General features: G+C 42.5%; 1 pseudogene; it reads right to left on the bottom strand.

Annotated features, from left to right (window-relative positions):
* Nucleotides 1-1,145: 1,145 nt before the first annotated feature.
* On the bottom strand, nt 1,146-6,492 carry LOC119746121 (annotated as a pseudogene).
* Between the last annotated feature and the right edge of the window lie 953 nt (nt 6,493-7,445).

The raw sequence follows: 7,445 nt of genomic DNA, 5'->3' as shown, positions 1-7,445 counted from the left end.
TCTGAAGGTTGCGGGTTCAATTCCAGGGGGGAATTTTAGATTTTAAAATTTAGTTCTTTTTGGGTAAATTTAAACTTGATAGTTAATTTTGTAACCACTAAAAAGTGTGAAATTATGCTTAGTCCAATGGTACGGACGGCTGACTTGAAATCTGAAGGTTGTGGGTTCAAATCCAGGTGTGGAGTTTTGGTTTTTGAAATTGTATGTATTTTGGGGTAAATTTAACTTCATAGTTAATTTCGTAACCACTAAAAAGTGTGAAATTATGCTTAGTCCAATGGTATGGACTGCTGACTTGAAATCTGAAGGTTGTGGGTTCAATTCCAGGGTGGGAATTTTAGATTTTAAAGTTTTATTTCTTTTGGGTAAATTGAAACTTGATAGTTAATTCCGTAACCACTAAAAAGCATGAAATTATGCTTAGTGCAGTGGTTCAGACTGCTGACTCTAAATCTAAAGGTTGCAGGTTCATTCCCACCCTGGGAATTTTAGATTTCAAAATTTTACTACTTTTTAGGTCAATTGAAACTTTACAGTTAATTTTGTAACCACAAAATAGTGTGAAGTTGTGCTTAATCAAGTAATACGGACTGATGACCCTAAATCTGAACTTCTGAAGGTTGCTGGTTCAAGTCCCACAGTGGAGTTTTAGATTTTAAAATTTTATTAATTTTGAGGTCAATTGAAATTTATATTTTTTTCAAGTTTGAAACCAGTCCACACTTCTAGTCTAGCAAAAGCCAAAAAGTAAAAAAGCAAATACTTTTAGCTTGAAGCAAATAGTGAAAGCATTTACTCTCATTTTTATTCATGCGAATAAAAGTTATGCTTAAAAATATGTAGTAAAAAAAAAGCAAATGCTAGTTTTTATACATACGACCAAATGTTTCAATGTTAATCATAATTGCATCGTTTATGTTTCAGTAATAGATTTGAGGACCTACATGGATCTGTTTGGGCCTACAACGACGCCCATTCACTGAGCGGATTCGGGATTGCCCATCGAGAACTCGAAAAGATAGGAGAGATCAAGGCCAGTTGCTTTGGTAAAATTTTTCATTCAGGTAAGACAAACTTCCATGAAGACTCAACTCATTAGTTCAAGTCCCCCCCCCCCCAACTAAGCCCTCGGACAACACTGAGTGTACACTGTTTACAAAATATGTCCGGTTTTATTTAGTTAAGTGGCTTTCAGGCTGTTAGTTCTTCCACATTTTAATGGTGGTCCCTCATTTGACATGTTGTCATCAAACGTTCTTTTGTCAAAGCCATCGGGGCAGAATATTTTTGGCATGCTGTTGGAAAGAACCAATTTACAACTTTTGTTCTTGTGAAAATCCTGTTGCGTGACATCACAGCCTGTGTTGTGATGTGAATGAGTTCTACCTGATTGATAAACGTGACCCGACTCAGAGGTGGCATGTCTTGATGACAGTCCCTCGCTTGTCAGTTGGTACAGAATGTCATTTGGTGACAAGTGAACGTCCTTATCCAAAGTCAAGGAGTCATGTCCCACAGTATCTCCGGGGTTATCCACGATGTTGCCGACGGCTCCGAATCCTCCTCAGACGTTATCGTCATGACGACTGTCTGCTCCATGTTCCCAAGGGTGCCCTCCGAGGACGACATCATGGCCATGTGTGAGATGTCCTGTGATTGGTCAGCCAGGTCTGGTACCAAGACTGTAGATTCAGCTGCAGATTCCTCGGGGGCTGATTTGGATAATGCGCAGGCCTGAGCGTACAGCCGTAGCTGTGCTAGATGGTGGTGCAGCAGCTGGGTGTGCTCCTCAGACATGTGTTGCAGTAACTCTTGCAAAATGGACTGGTTCTCGCTGTCGTTGGTTAGATGTTTCAAACTGGACGTGTGCATCATGGACAGCTGCTGCTTGAGTGACATGTTTGTGTTGGACAAATACTCAACCTGGAGGGCAAGACGGATGGGCAGAGAAATTATTTGTTTACAGATGGAATTTTAATAGACCAATCCATTAGGCTCTGCCCCATGATGTGTAACCAATCACAACCATGACAGCGCACACCAAAGTCTGACATTTATGCACTTCATGATGTGTGCAGTTGGAGCATGAATGCTTAAGAAGGCACATGTGTTGTTACCCAGTTATTTAGTGCAACTAGAGTTTGAGTGAAACCACGAATCCTCTACACAAGGATAAACGACACATCTGAGCTTGTGTACAAAATGTGTGCAACAATTTGTCTGCATTTATCATAAGCAGCGTCAGTGCATAAAACAACGTAGAACGTGTAGAAAATGTAGAGCAATGACAACAACAGTGCACACCATGATCGTCCACAGCCATGACAGCTGGCATCCTGACAGAAATCTGACCACTGAAAGAACGCAGTCGCATTAGTGTGCCTGCATTAGTTCTGATCAAGGTATGTCCCCCCTCCCACTTTTGAGAAGCGATTGACGCCCTTGGTACCTGTTGCATGCAGGGAACAAGATCCAAACTCATTCTTAGACCAAGACCAGATGGAATGCCCACTCATTTTTGTACGAAGCCTTTCTATAGTGCCTTTCATCCTGTGCTCTGTCTGGGCCCACGTGGTCCGCTCCTGCTCAAGAGTCTTCTCCAGACGTTCCTTCTCCTGCAGCAGCAGCGACAAGTTGTGCTCTGTGTAGCAAGTCTCGTCCTCCAAATCCTCTTTGCTTCCTTCGTCTGGTATCTCAATAAGGACAACTGTTTACGAGAGGGAAAGGTTGAGTAATTATCCTGGATAATAATTCCTGTAATAATGAAAGTCGGTCATCAAAAGGTCACTCCAGGTGTGGGCTACACAAAGAGGGCAAATGATGGGAGGAGTTTATGGAGTAGAAAGGTCGACATATGTGTTGCGCTTGAATGGGACAAATGATATGTAGCGGTAAAAACAGGATACAGGCAAGAAAGTCCAAAGTGATGCAGTGTGTCAAGAACATGTAATTCCTTGTAACTGGGTGCAAGCAATCCCTCACTTTTTCAAACCTTATTCCTAAAATTAGGTGGGCAAGGTGAAGGACAAATGCCAATATTTAATTAATTGTTGAAGTCAGCTCTCAAAATGTACTGCGACCCTGACTTATTAGATTTTTTTTGTTGCTTAGAACCTTCCTGAATCCTCCAAAATTCAATATACTTAAATAACACCAATGGCACACCCTTTGCACCTTGTAATTTCAATTTGTAAAATCCTCTGTCAATATTGGCCCTCATCCACCCCAACCCCCTAAAAAAATGCTGAACTTTTGGTTGTTGTTTTATTTATTTTATTGACCAAACAAGTGCAGGAGTGAAGACAACTGTATTAAACATGCTGTTGTCTACCCATTCCCTTCTTCCATATGGATTCACGATATATCAATTGAAAACAAAGTGGGTGGAGGGGGGGGGGGTGGGGGGGGGGGGAAGAGTTCTTCCTTGCATCAAATGCCTCCCCCTTGGCTTTTTGGTCAGCTTCTTCTAATTATCCTTCACTGCTGGTGGCATTATCCACCTTAACCTCTGGGTAGATGCTGCAGGATTCTTGGAGGGTCAGGGTTAATATTCTTACCATCTTACCTTCCCCATTGGCAGTGCTCTGACTCGGATCATTGATGCAGGCGTACTGGTACTCGATCTGCGGCTGCTGCCCGTCAGTCTGCTCATAGCCCCGGGGATGATGTGTCTGTCTCCGATGGCTGCTGTGACTGGGGGACTATGAGGTGTGTTACCAGGCTGGTACTGTTGGGTGCTGGGTCAGTGTATGTGGTGAAGATCTGGTTGACATCCTGGGTAAAATAGTGGAGTGAAGTCGTTAAGGTGGATAAAATGAGACTAAAACCTGCAGGGTTGCAAAAGATTCAATTTACGACACAAACGTATAGTGATAAATTTAGGTTCACAATTAATTGTTTTAAAAGGCACAAAGTGTTGGCATTTGATATAATCCACCCAAATCCTTGTTGATCTACCATACCTGCTCACAAGGTACATAAATTCAAACTGATTAAATTTATTTGATGGTTTTTTTTTTCATGCAGATTATACAAGGGGACCATTACATCACAGCAACGGCATACTCAGTTGTCTTGAAGCAGCACTGAAACTGTGAAGGTTAAAAATAAGTGCATTTTCAAACACATTAAACCAAAAAGGTGTGTCTAATCATTCTCAAAAGAATGGATACTTGAGTCAAATGTTTGATTGTGAAATTTATTTCAGAGAGTCTTTTGACCCTAAATCCCTAGCATGATTTACTAGGAACCATACCCATCCTGGCAAATTCCAACACCATATGGGAAACTGCACACACACATATTTCTGACTTTGATTCTGGAGGTGTGCCAACCCAATGTAAAAGACTGTCAGTTTAGGGGTACTGTACCCATCCTGACAGATTCCAACAAAACATGTCGTTGGGGTTTGATGGGTTGAGTTCTGTTATGGTTAAAGCTATAAATAAGTCCAATGAGTTTAGGAATTCAAGCATCAGGAATTTACAACATTTTCTGAGTGAACCATGGTAGTTTAACCACATGTGCAAACATTGATCAGCTTATTACTGTTTAAAAGGAACAAATGTGTGCTTGGTCGGTTTTAATCCGAGCCGAAAGTGCGATAATTATCAGCACCCAGACTCCAACCAGTTTTAAACAGAGTGATTAATACCGACCAAGCACATATTTATTCCCATTCATAAATACTTTTTGGTCAAAAAACCCTGCTTTTGTTCACAAAAATTCACTTCATGTTTTTTAAACACCCCTTTTTCATCTATAGCTAAATAATGGAGTGTCCAGCCTGCAAGTAAGATGTACACAACTCCTTTTATGGAGATTGGCGCGCGCATTCGTGGTACTGCGTGATGTCGCGCAGAACACACCTGAAGATTGCGTTGTTAATTTAGGACTTCTTCTTCTGTCGTACATGTATGTCCTTAGACTTGCAGCTCTGTCAGGGTGAGCCAGGCCAGTGTGTCATCCTCCAGGTTGATCAGGCGGCCGGTGTTTTGGGCAGGCGGTGATGATGTGGTCTACTGTCTGGATTGGTTCTCTGCAGTCGCAGGAAGTGCTGTCTGCCAGTCCCCAGCTTTTCATGGATGCACCATAACGTCCGACTCCAGCCCTCGGACGGTTGAGGGTCGTCCACTGCTTTCGTGGGAGGTCTTGACCAGACATAGGGTCGTTTATGAAGTGGTGTAGCCTAGGTAGTTCTGCTGAGGTCTACCGGACTCTCCAGCTGGTTTTTACCCAGGCGGCCTTAGAGACGTCTGCCGATGTCGTGAGCAGCTTGTGGGCATGCGTGGCAAACAGCCTGGAGCCTTGCCGGTCTTTAGCCGTTGGATGGCCAACTGGAGTTTGTGTGCCGTGAAGTCGCCTGAAAGGTTTTGATCACACCCCTGCGCATGGTGTAGCTCCTTGACTCTCGCCGACGTGGCTCTAGTAAAGTTCTTGTCCACGTAGGGGAAGTGACCCTTGCTCAACAACTGAGATGCGATGGAATTTGCAGTAATTGGACATTGTGTTGGGGTTGTGGACCTACCCGTGAGTTGTTGATGGTTTGCCATGCCCGACAGCTGGAATGGGTGAAATTGATCGATTCCACAGTCTCTGTCCATCTCTGCCTACGTTTCTCGTTTAGCCTACCGAAAAGATCAGTGGCTGCTTCATCCCTGTCTTCGTTGGTCGTTGCTTCTTTATGGGTGCAAAGTAGATCTTCACACTCGCCATCCCAGCAGGGGACGTAGGCCGTGAATGATGCCGTGGACGATGCAGGATCTTCAACACCGCAACATTTTAAGATCTGGGGAGGAATACAGTAGAGGATTGGTTTGGCAATTTTGACAAAAGCTGACAGCCATATGCACTTTGAAAAAAAAAGAACTATGGATCTTTTTATATGGTTCTCTTGCTGTAAGAGGCACAAGTAAGCTATTGACCTGAGTTAGGACTCTTGTTCAGGCAGGCCGGATGCAAAGTTTTTCCTGAGACACAGCCGGCGCTTGGGCATGGCCTGTGACAATTGAGTCTATCAAACACTGGTATCTGCTAAGAATAACCAGCCCAGGTATCTGTCAATTTCATAAAACTTCCACAAATGCCACTATCTTGTCCTGCTGTCCACTACCTTCAACTTATCTTAATTCACTCACAAACATTTTCACAAACATGGACCACAAGTCATCTTGTAGCATGACTTGTGAAGAGAAAGTGAAAACATTTTCCTTTCAAAACCTAAGACTTATTTCTGGGGATCCAGTCACAAGTATGCGAGCGCTTGGTCTTGTTCCCAAATGCAAACTCACCCCCAAAGTTGATGCCTTTATCCACGTGCTTAACCCTGTAGTGCGCCTTGAGGAGAATCTCATCAGTGAAGAGACTGTCCTGGGAGCAGAATGGACAGTGCAGATGCGGAGCCTTCATCAAGGAGTGGCTACACTCCCTGTCTGTGCATTGTATGGGCGTCCAGTCTGCCTCAGCGCCTTTCATCCGCACTGATGGATGCGCCCACAGTTGCAAAAAAAAAAACAATTGAGAAAAAATGTCAACAATCAAATTTATATGTATGATGTACAAAATGTAAAAAAAATATGTAAATGTATAAAACAGCAATGCCGATAAAATCAGTAAAAAAACCCTCATTTTCTACTCAATCAAAACCTTCACAGAAATTTTCAAAGTGGAGGGGGGGAACAAATTAGGCCAAATAAAAAAATTAAAAACAAAAACATATTAAGCGTCTCTGCCTGCTTCCTTTTTGGAGGCTGCCTCCTTTCGCTCCTTTTATTTTTTTTCTCTCTTTTTTTAACCATTTTTTTTTTAAATTTTGGCCTCTTGCATTGTATCTGTTGCATCATGGAGCTATAAACACATTTCGATATAAAGCTGGTATGTAATTTTCTGAATTTAATGGCAGCCATTTTAAAAAAAACCCAAATGGCAGCCATCTTAAAAAATAGCCCTGTCGGGCGACCATTTTGGAGGACAGAGAAACAAGGGCCTCCCGCTTCCTTTTTTTTCTTCAAAAAGCAGGACCCTAACTCCCCCTAAGCATGTTCTTTTTGGAATGGAAAGATTCCCGTATCCGGCCACTTGTCAATGTCATCCTGTGCAGAATGAGACTGGTCTGAAAATGTGTGTTTTCTCAGTAAATACCCCAATAAATTCCCTGCTAAATTTGACTTTTAAGGTTGATCGTGAAGTGAAGGGCCCCTGTTTTATTTTGATTGAATTAGAGTCAAAAATATGTTTTTTTTGCTCAAAAATCACCTTTACAATCAAAACAGACTTTTCTCAATTCATTCTAGTGAGACCCATTTTGCAATTCTGAACAGATTCTAGGGGTAGAAAACATGATTTTCCTGCGCGGTTTGTGCCTTGCGATTCAGCACACCGTGCGTGCTCACGGTACATCGCATGATGATCGCCATCTTGATTTTCTGGTCGCATGTTTTTCCCTA

The sequence above is a fragment of the Patiria miniata genome, unplaced genomic scaffold (genome assembly GCF_015706575.1).
Source record: "Patiria miniata isolate m_02_andy unplaced genomic scaffold, ASM1570657v1 HiC_scaffold_7, whole genome shotgun sequence".
In the NCBI taxonomy this organism is placed as follows: Eukaryota; Metazoa; Echinodermata; class Asteroidea; order Valvatida; family Asterinidae; genus Patiria; species Patiria miniata.
This window is presented reverse-complemented; position numbering and strand designations above follow the sequence as displayed.